This window comes from Garra rufa, chromosome 4, assembly GCF_049309525.1.
Source record: "Garra rufa chromosome 4, GarRuf1.0, whole genome shotgun sequence".
In the NCBI taxonomy this organism is placed as follows: Eukaryota; Metazoa; Chordata; class Actinopteri; order Cypriniformes; family Cyprinidae; genus Garra; species Garra rufa.
Genome location: NC_133364.1, coordinates 37,750,485 through 37,768,357, shown reverse-complemented (window position 1 = coordinate 37,768,357; position 17,873 = coordinate 37,750,485). Strand labels below are relative to the sequence as shown.

Here is a 17,873-nt window from a genome sequence, read left to right as displayed (position 1 = left end):
TATGTTAAGTTAACCCTTTAGGCGCCAGGGTTTTTTTTTGAAAAATGCTGGATTTTGACATCAAGATTTCAAAAGCTTGTGGCTTGAAAGGGCTTAAAGATAGAGATCTACTGTAAATTAGAAAAATGTTGGGCATCACCAAAAGTTGATGTGGGGTGTAAATATTCTCATCTAATTTGCATATTATGACGTCATCATGGGGGCGGCATTATTGAAATTCATAATATTCAGGAAATAGTAGATATTGAATTGATGTTTTTTAGTTTTTTGTCTTTTTATCCACATTACAAATGATCAGAAAAGAGAAAACCAACAATAAAACAGGAAAAATTACTCAATTATTACTATATTACTATACTATATAGTAAAATGCACGTGAACAGTAGCCTAATGTTTGATTAGTTCATCAGCAATACTCAGGAAATAACAGATATTGAATGGATGTTTGAACTTATTTGCACATTTTTTGTCTTTTATCCTCATTCCAAATTATCAGAAAAGAGGATACCAACAATATAACAGGAAAAAGTACTAAATTATTACTATTCTATATAGTAAAATGCATGTGAACAGTAGCCAACTGTTTGATCAGTTCATAATAATATTCAGGAAATAATAAATAATGAATGGATGTTTGAAGTTATTTGCTCATTTTTTTGTCTTTTATCCTTATTTCAAATAATCAGAAAGAGGAAACCAACAATAAAACAGGAAAAAGTACTAAATTATTACTATATTACTATTCGATGTAGTAATAAAATGCATGTGAACAGTAGCCAACTGTGTGATCATTTCACAAGTAATATTCAGGAAATAAAATATAATAAATGGATGTTTAAACTTATTTGCATGTTTTTATTTTTTTTATCCTCATTCCAAATGATCAAAAAAGAGAACACCAACAATAAAACAAAAATATTACATATTACACTACTATACAGTAGTAAAATGATCAAATGGATGAGAATAGAGGAAACCAACAATAAAACAGAAGAAATTACTAAATTATTAGAATATTACTATACCCCTGTGTACACTATGACCATATTCACCCCTGCCACCCCCATTCCTTTTGGGCAAAGGGACGAAATGATCGCTGGTTATGCTTTGTAAACACTTTCTCGTGGTGCGCGGCGGCACCACTGCGAGGCAAAGATGTACCGGGAGACGCGCGTCTATTAGACGGCCGATCGTCACTTCCAAAAGGCAAACATTCCCCTTCAGAGTGAGAATCGGCAAATAACATTTGCAACATTTGTTTGTGCTTTATTTGTTTGTGCTTCATGAACAATCTCTTCTTAAACAGCGGCACAACTGCTCCGCAAAGATGTACCGCGAGATGCGCGTCTATTAGACGGCCGATCGTCATTTCCAAAAGACAAATATTCCCCTTTAGAGTCACAATCAGCAAATAACATTTGCAACACATCTTCACGGTACAACTTTTTATCAGCCGTTTGGTGCTTTTCTCCTCACAAATCTGACAATTTACTCTATTTACACTATGAACTGTACTGCTTCCGCATCAATGAAGATCGCTCGCTTTCTCTATGATTTCCGCCAATACTTTGAACAGGAACAAGACGTAATTTTGGTCTAGAATCGAAGTACTACATGTCTGCCATCTAGTGGTTAGGAATACAAATGAGAAATTACACCGTATTAGGAACTACAGTCTATTTCAATGGGTATGACGTCTTGTCGCAATTCTGCGACTTTGGCGCTTAGAGGGTTAAAGTAATAAATGTATGTTTTTTTATGTATGTTTTTTTTAATGGGGTAGAATGAAGTGTTATAAACTCTCTCACACACAGACAAACATATACAGGTATGTGCCAAAAAATTAGAATATCGAGGGAAAGTCCATTTATTTCAATAATTGTTTCAAAAAGTGAAACTTGTATTTTATATTAGTTCACTACACACAAAGTTAAATATTTCAAGCCTTTATTTGTTTCAATTTTAATGATTATGGATTAAATATTAAAAAATCCCAAATCCAGTATTTCAAAAAATTAGAGTATCATGACAAAATTCAACATTGTAGGCTCCCTGTGTCTCCCTGTGTCTCAGCTAATTAACGCAAAACACTTGCAAATGTTTCTTTAAATTGTCTCAGTCTGTCAATTTCAGTCAGTGATGGTCAGAAGACCATCATTGACACCCTCCATAAGGAGGAAAAGTCTCAAAAGGCAATTGCAAAAGAAGCTGGATGCTCACAGAGTGCAGTATCGAAGTATATTAACAGAGTGTTATGAGGAAGGGAAAAATGTGGCCAGAAAAGGTGCACACAAAGCTGTGTGTTTCCACAGTCAGTGGTGGTTTGGGGAGCCATGTCACCTGCTGGTGTGGGTCCATTGTCTTTTATCAAGTCCACAGTCAACGCAGCTGTCTACCAGGACATTTTAGAGCACTTTATGCTTCCTGCTGCCGACAAGCTTTTTGAAGATGATGATTTTATTTTCCAGCAGGATTTGGCACCTGCCCACAAAGTCAAAACTACCAGTACCTGGTTTAATAGCCATGGAATAACTGTACTTGATTGGCCAGCAAACTCGCCTGACTTAAAGGGATAGTTCGGGCATTTAAGACATAAAGTTGTATGCAATCCTTATCAGCACTATAGTGTATACACACTGACCCACACTGCGTTCACCTCCCTGGTCAGAGTTCTGGCCGCTGGAAGTTTTTCAAGAAAGTAGTCACGGTTAGTTTCCGGGGCCTCAAAACTGTGCGTTTTTACGTGAAAAAAAGATATGCGTTTCAAAGCTTGATTAATTTACATCACAAAAAACACTCCTAACAAAAATCATACCTCAGTTTTAATCGGCACTATATTCTTTCCATTTCCATCAATCCGCGCTGCTGTCAGTTCGCACGTTCCGATCAGCTGTTCCATTACACACTCGAATGACAACGACGTAAAAAGTAGAAAATTAACAATGGTGCGAACTTGTAAATTCCCAGGTTGTGACCACAAGAATGTGCAGGGATCGCCGTTCAGATTCCATCGTTTTTCTGTTTCTGATATAGTTATGAGACAGCTTTGGCTGGTTGCCATCGGCTACTCTGCGGGAGCTAAAATATCCAGTATCAAGGATTTTCGTGTGTGCAGTGCTTACTTCAGCGAAGACGATTACATCCCCAACCAAGGAGGAAAAATCAAAAAATGGATTTTAAAGAGTTCTGCTGTACCAGTACCACGGGTAAGCTCTATTTACTAACTTTATGTCTCATACGACAGGTTTATTTTGAAGCTAACGTCGGTTTTTAGGCTAACGTCACATTGAGAATTTTCTAACCGGGGCAGTGATAGCATCGACAATAATCGACTGTCTATGTGGTGAGAAAATCGGCAAATGTCATAACTAATGAATTAAATTGAATCTATATAACACAACAAAATATGATGCTTTGCTATATTTGTTATTGTCTGTAACTATGCGGAACGTGCGTCGGTATCATCGTGTTTATAAGTGTGCTTGAAGTCACATACATACAGGTAGGTCTAAACCAGGTATCTCCAACTCCGGTCATCGTGAGCTACATTCCTGCAGCGCGATGTTTTCCTATGACAGGACACCTTTCTCAAATGAGACATTCTGTACAAGCCTGCTAATAACCCGTTGATTTGAGTCAGGTGTGTGTTGCATCAGAGAAAAACTAAAACCAGCAAGACAGTAGCTCACGAGGACTGGAGATCCCATGTCTAAACTGTACAGTAAACAATCTGATGTTTAGACTCCTGTGGAAATCACGTGAAACGAGGTCTAATATAAATATATATAGGCCTATATCGTCTGTTCCGTCTGACATTGTGCTAAAATTGGTTTCATCATCAGAAGTTTCGTAGTCAGACATGTTGTCAGTGAGTCGCGCTATCAACAGCTGATAGGAACGTGCGAACTGACAGCAGCGCGGATTGATGGAAACGGAAAGAATATAGTGCCGATTAAAACTGAGGTATGATTTTTGTTAGGAGTGTTTTTTGTGATGTAAATTAATCAAGCTTTGAAACACATATATTTTTTTCACGTAAAAACGCACAGTTTTGAGGCCCCGGAAACTAACCGTGACTACTTTCTTGAAAAACTTCCAGCGGCCAGAACTCTGACCAGGGAGGTGAACGCAGTGTGGGTCAGTGTGTATACACTATAGTGCTGATAAGGATTGCATACAACTTCATGTCTTAAATGCTCGAACTATCCCTTTAAACCCAATTGAAAATCTATGGGGTATTGTCAAAAGGAAGATGAGCAACTTGGGCTACCATAACACCTCAACTGTGTCAAAGGCTGATCGCCTCCATGCCACGCTGCCTTGATGCTGGAATTAGTGCAAAAGGAGGCCCAACCAAGTACTGAGGACATAATACAGTACATTAACACACTTTTCAGAAGGCCAACATGTGTTTAAGATCCTGTTTTATTGGTCACATGAAATATTCAAATTTTGTGAAATACTGGATTTTTTTTTATCTTTAATTCATAATCATCAAAATTGAAACAAATAAAGGCTTGAAATATTTAACTTTGTGTGTAGTGAACTAATATAACATACAAGTTTCACTATTTGAAACAAATTATTGAAATAAATGGACTTTCCCTCCATAGGAACCCATTCAAATAGCCTCCATCTGTTTTTAATGTAGCTTACGTCCGCAGCTCTGTTAAACACATTCATTAAAGTGAAGCACTGAAAAATGACGGTCAGTGACATTGCAAAGTGATGGCGCTATGGAGCCATGAATATACTTTAATTGGACTAGAAACAATTGAGACCGGAAATGCAAAGCATTCTTTCAGTTAAGAGTTGGACTTACTTCCGCGATTTGGTCCATCATTTATCCAATTGTTTTATAAATTACAATAATAAAAAAGGTTTGAACTCGTGGTTAGGGATTTCTATGAAGGGGCTTAGAAACCTTGTTAAAAATTAAATTACATTACCTGAGATTGATCAATACTTAATTTGAATAGTTAAAGATCCACTGAAGTGCCTTAAAACACGCAGCATTATTCTATGTGGTGACGTAATTTTAACTGAAACAGGAACATATTGCCAATAGCGTTCCAATAACATCTGCTTGGGCCATAGCCGTTGAGCTCGGTAAAGCTTCATTTATAAGCTTATGACACCCACAGTCTAATAAATTACTCCCTAGATTCAATATCAAACTCTTACTAAAACAAACTAGTGATCACTATCATGCTGAGGCTGTGTAGTTTAATACATGCACTCGCGCATATGATCTGCTCCGTGCTATCGCGTCTCTGGACCGGAGCCAAAGTCCAGATTAGACTGTGTGCACTGCCGCGGTTTGCATGACACAATGTAAAACCAGACCTCATTTGCCCCAATGGAAAGCACATTCACACTGTCTGAATCGTTCTCTATAGCCTGCATTGTGCACTACATGCCATTCACCATACAGAAAACACTAACACTGTGAACAAGTGAACGATCTCAGGCGCAGATTCAGCTTCTATTTATAGTGTAGGGGGCGGGGCGCTATGGACTCTAGAGAGCATTTGATTGGACAGAACGTTTGATGAGAAGCTGAAGTGCATCGTGATGTCATCAAAATCGTTGATTCATACTGGCGGAAGTGACGAGACTGTAAGTTTTGAATGCTCATATCTTGTAAATGCGAATTTTGTCGTTGTTTTGAAGCACACTAGATAGATAACCTTAAGGCTAACATATTCATACTAAAAGCCCAAAAACTTTAATTTTGATTTTATGGGGACTATATACAGTCAAGCCAGAAATGATTCATACCCCTGGCAAATTCTGACTTAAAGTTACTTTTATTCAACCAGCAAGTTTTTTTGATTGGAAATGACACAGGCTTCTCCCAAAAGATAATAAGACGATGTACAAGAGGCATCATTGTGGAAAAAAATATTACTCATCTTTTATTTACATTTGAACAAAAAGTGGCATGTCCAAAAATGATTCATCATCTTTAACGATGAGCTCCAACTCTTTCAGGTTGGAGGGTCTCCTGGCATCACCCTCATCCTTAGCTCCCTCCACAGATTCTCAATTGGATTTAAGTCTTTTGCTGTGTTTTAGGTCACTGTTGTGCTGAAATGTCCACTGGCCAAGTTTCTCTGCAGACTGCCTGATGTTGTTGTTGAGAATTTTGATGTATTGCTCCTTTTTCATGGTGCCGTTTACTGTGATTATGTTTCCTGGTCCACCGGCTGAAAAACACCCCCAAAACATTAGGTTCCCACCACCATGTTTGACAGTGGGGATGGTGTTCTTAGGGTTGAAGGCTTCTCCTTTTTTTACGCCAAATGAAGGCTACATCATTGTGGTCAAACAATTCCATTTTTGTTTCATCTGAACATAAAACAAAAGACCAGAAGTCTTCTTCTTTGTCCAGATGAGCATTTGCAAAGGCCAAGCAGGCTTTTGTGTGCCTTATCTGGAGAATTGGTGTTCTCCTTGGTCTGTGGAACCCAGCGGTGTTCAGTGTCTGTGGAACCCAGCGGTGTGCAGTGTCTGTGGACTGTCTCCCTTAAAATGTTGCCACCAGCAGAGCCCAGATTCATCAGAATGGCCTTGGTGGTGATCCTTGGATTCATTTTTACCTCTCTCACTATCCTCCTGGCCAGCACAGGTGTCACTTTAGGCTTCCGACCACGTCCTCTGAGATTTTTCACAGTGCGGAATGTCTTGTATTTTTTAATAATACTTTGCACTGTAGCCACTGGAGCTTCAAAACAATTAGATCTGGTCTTATAGCCCTTTCGTGACTTGTGAGCAGGCACAATGTGCAGCCGCAGGTCCTCAGTAAGCTCCTTTGTCTTAGCCATGACTGTCCACAAACCAACAGCAGAGAGCTTCTGTTTTCCACCTGTTGAGTTGATTAAAACAGCTGTCCCCAATGAATCAGGGTAATTAGGACGCTTTAGAACAGCTTGGACTATTTGGAATGGTATAGAACTTTGGATTTTCCCGTAGACTGTGAAAGTTTGCAAAGGGTATGAATAATTTTGGACATGCCACTTTTTGTTTAAATGTAAATAAAAGCCGAAAAATATTTTTTTACACGATGCCTCTTGTACATCGTCTTATCTTTTGGGAGAAGCCTGTGTCATTTGCGGTAAAACAAATAAAACACTTGCTGGTTGAATAAAAGTAACTGAATTTGGTATGAATAATTTCGGGCTTGACTGTGTATGTGTGTGTTATTTGATTCATTGTTAGAAAAAGTAAAGAAGAAGAAGAAAACACTTTCATTTAAAAGATTTACAAGCAAATGGCACCCATACGGCCCAAATAAATATGGGTTTTGCAAGATCTTCAGTTAACTCAGAGAGGAATTTTGGCCAGGAGCTTCATCAGAGTGATGATTTTCCTTCTATCACAGTACCAAAAATAAATCTGCTAATCTGAATTTGATGCTAATCTGAAATCTGCTTTTCTATTATACTCACAACTACCTCAAATTTGTCATCATGAAGGTTCTTATGTAAAAAAAAGAAAAAAAAAAGAAAAGAAAAACTGCAGGTCTGGACTCTGGAGGACCTCATACTTCCTTGGTCATCCACATATCGCTCTGATTCAAGTAAGTTTTAAGAGATACTATTGAGAGATTCCTTTCCGTTTTCAGCTGTACTGTACTCTCTGTAGGTCTAATCTTTCTCTGTCTTGCATCTCTATTTTAGGATGTCAAGTCCCTCAGTGATGTCAGAGATGTCATAAATGTCTGTTTGCTGGAGGTCTCTTTTTTTGAGACATGTGGACTTATTAATTTTAATTATTGCACTATGAATTACTCTGTGTTATATACTGCTGTCACTGACAATATAGTAAACAATAGGGCACATCTCTTTTGCTCACTGATAGAAATGTCAGATTTTTACCATTTTGTTGCTTTGGTAACAAAACACAAGCTTAAATTATAAATATGATCAAGTTTTGAAAGTGAAGTGATTGTTTTCAGTGTTACTTACTGAACTGATCTGGATTCTTTAACCACAGGCAGCAGATTCTGGAGAACTTCATCTGCTGGATGTTGTGCTCCAATAAACTGTTTCAGATCAAACACATCCATCTTCTGCTCTGATGTCAGCAACACATAAACCAGAGCTGACCACTGTGAAGAGGAGAGTTTGGCTTTTTTTATTTCTCCAGATTTCAGATAATCTTGGATCTCCTTCATCAGTGAATCATCACCCAGTTCATTCAGACAGTGGAACAGATTGATGAACTTCTCTGGAGACACATTTTCCTTGATCTTCTGTTTGATGTACCGAACTGTTTCCTCTTTGTTGTAAGAGCAGCTTCCTGTCTGTGTCAGTAGTTCTCGTAAAAGAGTCTGATTGGAATCCAGTGAGAGACCCACAAGAAAACGCAGAAAAAGATCAAGATGTCCATTCTTACTCTGTAAAGCCTCATTTACAGCACTCTGATGCAGACTAGGAATCATCCAGTTTATGGTTTGGTCAAACACATTTCTTTTCTTGATTGTAAAGGAGAGATGTGCATATAGAGCTGCTAGATGTTCCTGAATGCTCAGATGAACAAAGCAGAAGACTTTCCCCTGATACAAGCCCAACTCCTCTCTGAAGATCTGAGTGCACAATCCTGAGTACACTGATGCTTCTGTCACATCAATGCCACACTCTCTCAGGTCTTCCTCATAAAAGATCAGGTTTCCTTTCACAAGCTGCTGGAAAGCCAGTTTCCCCAGTTTGAGGATCATGTCTTCTTCCTTTAATTTCTTCTTATAGTCCTTTTTACGTTTAATGTTGGTCTGAAGGATCAGGAAGTGTGTGTACATTTGAGTGAGAGTCTTGGGAATCTCTCCACTCTCTGCTGGACTCAACATCTTCTCTAGAACAGCGGCTGAGATCCAGCAGAACACTGGGATGTGGCACATGATGTAGAGGCTCCTCGATGACTTCAGGTGTGAGATGATCCTGTTGGCCAGACTCTGATCACTGATTCTCTTCCTGAAGTATTCCTCCTTCTGTGGCTCATTGAATCCTCGTACCTCTGTCACTCGATGGACACACTCAGAGGGGATGAGATCAGCTGCTGCTGGTCTGGAGGTGATCCAGATGAGAGCAGAGGGAAGCAGATTCCCCACAATGAGGTTCCTCAGCAGCACATCCACTGAGGCTAATTTAGATATATTACACAGTTTAATATCACTCTGAAAATCCAGAGACAGGCGACACTCATCCAGACCATCAAAGATGAACAACAATTTATATTCATCACTGGATATTTCCATTTCTTTAGTTTCAGGAAAAAAGACATGAAGAAGATCTGAAAGACTGAGTATTTTGTCCTTCCTCAAGTTGATTTCTCTGAAAGGAAGTGGAAATATGAGCTGGACGTCCTGATTCTCTTTCCCTTCAGCCCAGTCCAGGATGAACTTCTGCACAGAGACTGTTTTTCCAATGCCAGCGACTCCCTTTGTCAGCACAGTTCTGATGGCTTTGTCTTGTCCAGGTAAAGGTCTAAAGATGTCATTGCATTTGATGGCTGTGTCCTCTGTTGCTGCTCTCCTGGATTGTGTCTCAATCTGTCTCACCTCATGCTCATTATTGATCTCTCCACTGTCACTCTCTGTGATGTAGAGCTCTGTGTAGATCTCATTCAGGAGTGTTGGCTTTCCCTGCGTCACTGTTCCCTCATACAGACGCTCAAACTTCTTCAGCAGATTTGATCTAAATGTGTTGAGGACCTCACTGCTGTAAAACAAAAACAGTTATTAGGCAAACTGTCTTATATCTGAATCATATCTTCAGATCATATCTTTTACAGAATTGTTTTATACCTGAGACCAGGCCTTGTATCTCCACTCTTGAATTGTTCTTGACAAACCATAGACTCGTCACTCTTCATAGTCACACAGCTGGACTCTGGTTCTGATGTCTTTTTCTGAACTGGACTATAAGAGATATACAAAATAAACAAAGTCTTTTAATAAACATCCACGGGTAAAACAGGTCAGGAACGAGGGAGACATCCACACACGGAGATAAATTACATCAAAGACCGACAGAGAACTAAACACTGGGACAGAATTATAAAGGGTGAATGATAATTGAACACATGTGAAGGGGATGACGATGACGAGGACTAAACCAAGGCAAACAGATGAACAGGGGGAGACAATGGGAGAAACCAAATTATAAACAGACAGAACTGTGACAATGTCATGCTGTAGGCTAATGATATTTTTATACAAACATTATACCTGAGACCAGGTTGTGTATCTCCACTTTTAAACATAATTGGTGGATCCATAGACGCGTCACTCTTCATAGACACACAGCTGGGCTCTGCTTCTGATCTCTTCTGATGAACTGAACTAAAACAGAACATATTGAATCATTTTTGATGAGATTCATTTTAATATACTTCAAAAAGTATTTTTATGAAAAAAAACCAACCCTCAAGAACATGTGTTATTCAAGTACCTGCATCCTGTGAAAAAGTCTTCATCTCCAGATGTTTGAGTTTCATCCATGATGGATCCGAACAGTTTGACCTCCACTGACTCTAGATTAAAGAGACAAACAGCCACAAAACTACAGTTATTAAACAACCTTCTTTCTTCGTTCTTTTGTAAATCATTCTATTAAACATGTACAGATATTCTGTATTGTATAGAGTCAGTTCTGTTTAAAATGGCAAAACATCTACATTTACTTTTAAACCATTCTTATCACTTCATTCTACTGGATCTCAAACCAAATTCTCACATCAGTGATTACATTTCTGCAGTTTATTAGTTAATAATAGCCACTATTTAATTGGTTTAGCAAGATACTGATGACAGATACTGATGGACTCGTTCAGTGGTTGAAAAGTCCATTGGTGAGTTTGAATAGCTCTGATGACTCTACTGTTCATCTGCTGTCAGACAATTAGCCGAATGAAAATCCTTTCTGTGGTCTTTTTCGGCTCACACTGATGCCAGATAATTGTATGGGAATATATGGAAAGGAATGCAAATTAGGTCATGGATAGTAACCTAGGCATTGTAAGCTCCATTTCTGGATATTTTGAAGAGGATACAGGGTGCAGATGCATGAAGAAGCACAATCTTCTGCTGACTAGGATTTCTAAAGTGAATTTTCCACAAGTTCTGGTGAACATAGTTTGCAAAATCTGCCTTTTCTGTGTATGCACATTTAGGATGAAATCTATGCAAATTTTTAAACATGAAGCCCCTGATGTGCCTATTAATATATTTATGTTGATTTATTGAATGGGCACAAACTCTACACTATTTTTAATGAGCTTGATGATATGGTCAACTGAGGGATACAGTACATTACACAATGTCAAGTTCAACATAAACTATAAAACTGATATATTACAGTCCTTTAAATGAAATTTCCCTTAGAAAATGAACTATTTTATAGTGTCATCAACTACAGGAAATCCACTGTTACAGTTTCAAACAACATCATGGGTTTATCTATTGTTATTATTTTATGAAATGCACAATGTTTTTAAAGGTTTCTGGAAGCAGACATTAAGGTGAGACACTGCAGGCAAAAATGCTGTTTTTTCATGCACCTATCAAGTGTTTTTTCAGACTAGTGGAAAGAAAACATCCATTAAAAAAAACTGTTAAGTGTTTCTTTTATAGCACTTTATCTATCTACTTAGAAACACCATTTTTTAAAATTGTTATTCCTGTCTATATCCTGAAGGTTTTTACAGAGAGATTTGTTTATATATAATTTTCAAATTATTCCCAAAAAAAGGGTAAAAAAATAGTTTCCTGTCTGTTCTTCGGGTTTTTTTTTCTGAATTATGTTGTAACGAAACGAGATACCCAAAATCCCTCCGTAAAAACATTTGAATCTAATATGTCAAAAAAATTAAACAATAATTTTGAAACTGACTTAATCCAGTGTTTAGATTTTTGTTCTAGACATTTATGCAAATTAGCACATATTTCATTAAACACTGCCTCATTTGCATGTTTAAACCTAACATTTTAGAAAATTTGTAATACAAAATATGTTTGCAATTATGAAAGTAATCAATCAACTGGGTAAGTAAGGTCATAAATATGAGTTTTTTTTACCGTATTCACCTGCAGTGTCTCGTCTTAAGACAGCATATTTATTACATTTCATATCACTTACAGTGTAAAACAACCTTCTTACAACCTTTAAAAACTACTTTCTACTTTAAACAACAGTAGCTACTTTCATTTACACTGATCATTATATCAATGATATAAAATGTAAAAAGGTCTTTACAGAACATTTGAGGCAAACATGTTACAATCTTGTCATCTCTGTTTGTCATAATTAATCATGTTTCTTGAGTGATTCATGGTTAAGTCAGTATTTTCTGTTAACTTACAACAATCAGGAAGTGCCTTTGTGCTCCACACCTGAAGACTTGCTTGTTCAGCTACTAAACAAGTTCTCAAAATATCCTCAGTTTCCCATTATGTACATATAAAATCCCACATAAGCAAATAAAAACACAGTTTGATTATCAGTTTTTCAAACTAATCACCTGTGGTCAGGTGTAAACGTCGAATGTAAAACAATCTGCTTTCACTTTGTCAGCAAGGTTGCCAAATATGTTTGGAAAAACTAAAACAAAAAGTTTTTACACAGTTTGTTTGCGAGAGTGACTAGAGACTTTGATAACACTTTATAATCTAATTTTTGGTGACACTTTATAATAATTAATTATATGTAATTTAAAAGTGTTGCTAATGGTTAACTAGCCATTTAAACATTAATTTACATTTATAGACGATTAATAAGTGATTTTTTAAGTCATCCAAAAATGTTTTGTATGTGAAGAAATGATCAAATCATTAGCTAAATAATTATTGATGTATTATAAATCGCTTATTAATAAATATTAACTGTTATTACATTACATTGCTCTAACATTTAATTGTGAAGCTTTTCGATGTTGTTCACAAATAGTTTTTAATCAATGTTAACATTAACAATGAAGAACAGACTTATGGGCTCACAATTTATGTGAATAAAAAATAACATCCAATCTGCACTACAGACTTTACTACAGATCTTATTGAGTTTGTGGCAAAAAAAAAAAAATCATTATTATTAATTTAATCTCAAATTAATCAAATTAATTATCATCACTTCTATTGTCAGAAAGATTACTATGTTTTTATAACTGACACTTATAAACAGTTAAAAAGCAGCTTCATACCAAAATGCTGTGTGAAAATAGCCATCTATCTTTGTAAAAAAAGATCCATATTTATTACTGAATGTGAAATGACTAAATTATGATGTAGCAGGTAGTTTCTGCTTCTGTAACTTGTTTTCTCAGAGTGTCTGTCTGACTCTGACATCTAGAGGACATTTCATTATCTGTGACTTTACAGACAAACCTGTTTTACTCACATCACTCAAACACAGAACCAGGAACAGTGTTGCCAGATTGGGCAGAATTCCCCCACAGTTGGGCTTCTTCTGATCAGGTTGAACCAGAGAAAAATGCATTGGGTGGACAACATTTGGGCTGTTTCTTTTTAATAACAAGTGGGATTTTATTCACTTTTTTGTTTGGTCATGTCGTTTGAATACATTTGAACACATGTTTGTGCTTATTCAAGTGATCCCTTATAAGTTGTTTCAAATATAAGTTGGGTCAATATCACTATGAAGTGCCTTTGAGACTTTACTATTACCAAAATAAAAATATGAGATTTTGGTAACACTTTATTTTAAGGATCAGGAATTAGACAGTAATTAATGACTAATAACTGCATTTGTAAATGACTAGTTATGGACTTGTATGCCATTACAAGCTATTTATAAGGCCTTTATTGGCTGTTGTATTATGTTGGTCTTATAGACCCTTTATATTTGTTTCTGTCCTAACAGTGTACTAATTAGCTAAACATAAAACAAACTAATAGCTTGTATTGTGCGAATTACAAACTTTATAAGTTCTCAGTACACTATGCGAATGTGTAACTTATAAGTATGAAATAAATATAGAATAGGAATTTTATCAGACATTTGAATTAGCTGAAAAACAGTTACACAAAACAGTTACACAAAAGCAATCTTCTAGCAGTTGTTCCATACTAATAAATGATTAATAAACAAAATATTCCCCGTTCTCTTAATTTATTAACAGCTAACAAGCACATTTCTCACTAATAAATGCTGTATTATTTCAGATTATGCTCCCTATTCTAAAGTAGAAAAGAGACATGATTGCAGTGAAGAATTCTGTCTTTATTGTTTGATGGTTCAACAAGAGAACAATCTACAGATGAGACACATCTGCAACTTTTCATGTCTCTTTTCTAATTAAATAAGACAACAACCAATAACGGCCTTATAAATAGCTTGTAAAGTCCATAACTAGTCACTTACAAATGCAGTTCTTAGTCATTAATTAGACATTACCCTGAACTTCAGCGTCTCATCAAACTTTCTGTCCAAACCATAGACTGTAAAAATGATGGACGACGCATCTGTTTCATTCCACTATAGAAAAGTGAAGCCAAAGCATCTTAATATGATGTTTAAGTTACACTTATTAGGTTAGCCAGCGACTAAAGATGTTGGATGTCAGTGCAGCCTTGCTGAACACTGGAGGTTCCCCAAGACCAAAATTGAGATCCACTGATCCATAAGTAACATAACTCCTGTTTCTATATATATATATATATATATATATATTTTTTTTTTTTTTTTGGTCGAAATATATTATATAGTTCTTTATTAATAGTTCTTGTTTTATGTTTACTTTTTATTAGGATTCAAGTTTCCCTGCTGAAAAAATGGAAGTAGATGGGTTTTAGTAGGTCTTTCCCAGCCTGACCAGCTAAGACCAGCCTGGCCAGGCTGAGAAAAGTGGCCAAAACCCCTCTATCTATGACTAGATAAAACCTAAGCTGGTTTTAGCTGTTTTTATTTTTTTCACTCGAGATATTAAATAAATTTAGTTTTTCATTCAATTTGCAACGGCAATCCAAGTGCATCCTCCAGTCAGTTATCATCCATCAAATGAAGCTTGATCAGGCAGAGCTCATTGACAGAATCAGGCAGAATCTTTGCAGGTGACATAAGAGCTGACTCACCAGGTTGCAATATTTAATGTTTTGAGTGAATTAACATTTATTTATGTATTCATTTAGTCACTTTTATTGACTATTATATTTGACCATAGGTCACAGTGCTAAGTATGGCTCATACACCATGATGAGTTTGGATATTCCCCTGGTTTTAATATTTAGCGCTTTTTTCATTTCTGTAAATAAGATTGTGTGAAAGACTGAATGATGAATGAATGACTCTACCTGATGCTTTGGTCTTTGTCATCACTTGCTGGTTATGTGACTAATGGCACACTGCATAAAATGCCTTTCTTACTTAGTTTTTTTGCCTCGTTTCCAGTCAAAATGATCTACAAGCTCTTAAATCAAGATGCATTTACTAGATAATAAAATAAGATATGTCTTGTTTTCTGTAAAACTTATAAGAAGAAAAATTATGTTTTCTGGAGTTACCCCATTGGCAGATATTTTTGCTTTATTTTCAACAAAAACTGACTTCAATTAGATTTGTTTTTCTTTAGAAAGCAAGACATAATATCTTGCATTATTTTACTTATTTAGTAAATGCATCTTGAATTTTTAGATAATTTTGGACTCGAAACATGACAACAGAAGAAAGTACGTTTTTGCAGTTTAGATGCTGCAGTTCCTGAATATTAAACCACTGAATTTGTAAAGCAAAACAAAATGGACTGAAAATTGCCTGTTTAATATTATTTTATGTTTTTAAACAAATGAAATACTGGAAGGTGAATATGGATTACTGAACTTTAAAAAAATGAACTTGTGTTTTAAATATTTTCATTTATTTTCATACAAACATGAATTTCAGCCCCAAAAATGCAAGCCCTGAAAATACAATGCATTAAAATGCCAGCAGTGTTAATGCACTTCATTTTATTTAATCAGTAAAATTTAATCAGTTAACATGTTTTTTTTTTTTTTTTTTTTTTTCAAAGACATGTTTCACACACTTACATATTTAGGCCCGGTTTCACAGACAGGGCTTATCTTAAGATAGAATGAGGTCATAGTTCAATCAGGATTTTAAACCCATTTTTATAAACATGCCTTAGCAAAAAAAAAAAAAAAAAAAAAAAAAAAAAACACAGGTGTTCATCTTAAGACAAAACAAGGGCACTGACATATTTCAAAATCAATCGGTGCAAGTTTCTTTCATCTAAAACAGCTCAGACTCACATTTTAGTCTGGGACTAGGCTATGTCATAGTTATAAAATTGATTACTTTTGTGATTTACTCTATCAATAGTGTTCAGACAGTGATTTATCACATTGAAAAGACACAAATACTGTAAATATTTATCTTAATCTTTACAAAGAATGTGTGAATCATTCATTACAATTACATTAAGCTCTTAACATTACAACATACTGATAACTATTATGATTAATCATCAGATTAAGATTGATTATACATAAATGAATACAGACAGGCCCGTAATCCATGTAAGAGTCACAGTTAATTAGCACAAACAGATAGATGTAGCTTTCTGCCATTGAGCAGTCAGACATAGAGCAGTGATAATAGTGATTCGTCATGATTAATTGATTAATAGCAAAAGAAAGCAAAGCACCAAGATGATCAGAGAGGAAGCAGACGTGGCACTGGAACTGCAGAATATGTCCACACACTCACTGAAAGAGCAGAGGAACAAATGGGAAGATAAACATTATTAATGCAACATATTTTACATGCACATATTTTATTAATGTACATCTCTAAGGTGCATGCAATAAATCATTTCACAAACTGACAAGGCTGATTGGTTTGAGGCAGAAAAACTCATGAGCTCTGCTTCATCCAGAAGGACCGTTTTGGATTTTTGTGTTTCAGGATTGTAAAATATGGTGATGGTGTGGGTGTGTGCAGATGCATTCAGAGGTGATTTTTTGCTTTTGGCCCATATATTTTTCACCAATCAGCTTTCTTTAGCTTGAAATCGCTCTCATTGTTTAGTGCAGTAACACTTTAGTAAGGAGAAAGCATTCACTATTAACTCTGACATGTGCCTCAATAAACTCCCAATTTAATCATTATTAATACGAAGTTACCTCGGAGGCCACGTTATGACTTAAAAGATATATATTTAAAGAAATGACAGTAATTTTAAAATAACGTTGTATTCTTACCCCTCAGTGGGCTTTGCTGGAGGTGTTGTGGGAATTGTTGTTGTTGTAGTTGTTGAGTTCGTCTGAGGTGACAGTTTTTATCATCAAATAATTTTTTTTTCTCTGACCACCTTCTAACCGGTGTTTTACAGCATCATTTAAAAGAGGTTTAGACATCAGACTTTAAGAGACTTTGGCTGTTTACTGTGCGTGTACTGCGTATATGTGATAAAATATTCATGAATATGTCTTGTAAGTATGAATCCTCTTTGGATTCATTTTCTGTTCCTTTGCTACGGTTGGGATTGGTCTGCTTCCTGTTTTCAGGTTTCCTTTTGACCTTCTGCTGACGGGATTCCTGGTTAATCTTGGTTCAGACGACCTACTATCTCACCATCATCTAAAGCTAGGCACTTCAGGTGTATTTCTTGATTGCTGTTTTCATCACACCCCTCCACCATAGCTTCTATCAAGGTAACATCAGTTGTCTTTATATTTATTCTGTTGTTTTCTGTAACATGGGGACAGAACGACTTTCTGCTTTTCCCAGACTGACCTGAGGGTCAGTAGCTCCTAGATTGGACCTGTGGATCTAGCACAAATGTTGGTTACCCGAAAGCCCCCCTGTTGGTGTTGGCCCACTCTATGCTCGTCTCAGGACAATGCAGTGCTCTCCTCG

General features: G+C 36.3%; 1 pseudogene; it reads right to left on the bottom strand.

The window, feature by feature from the left end:
- Positions 1-8,957: 8,957 nt before the first annotated feature.
- LOC141332928 (NACHT, LRR and PYD domains-containing protein 3-like) lies at positions 8,958-13,493 on the bottom strand (annotated as a pseudogene).
- Between the last annotated feature and the right edge of the window lie 4,380 nt (positions 13,494-17,873).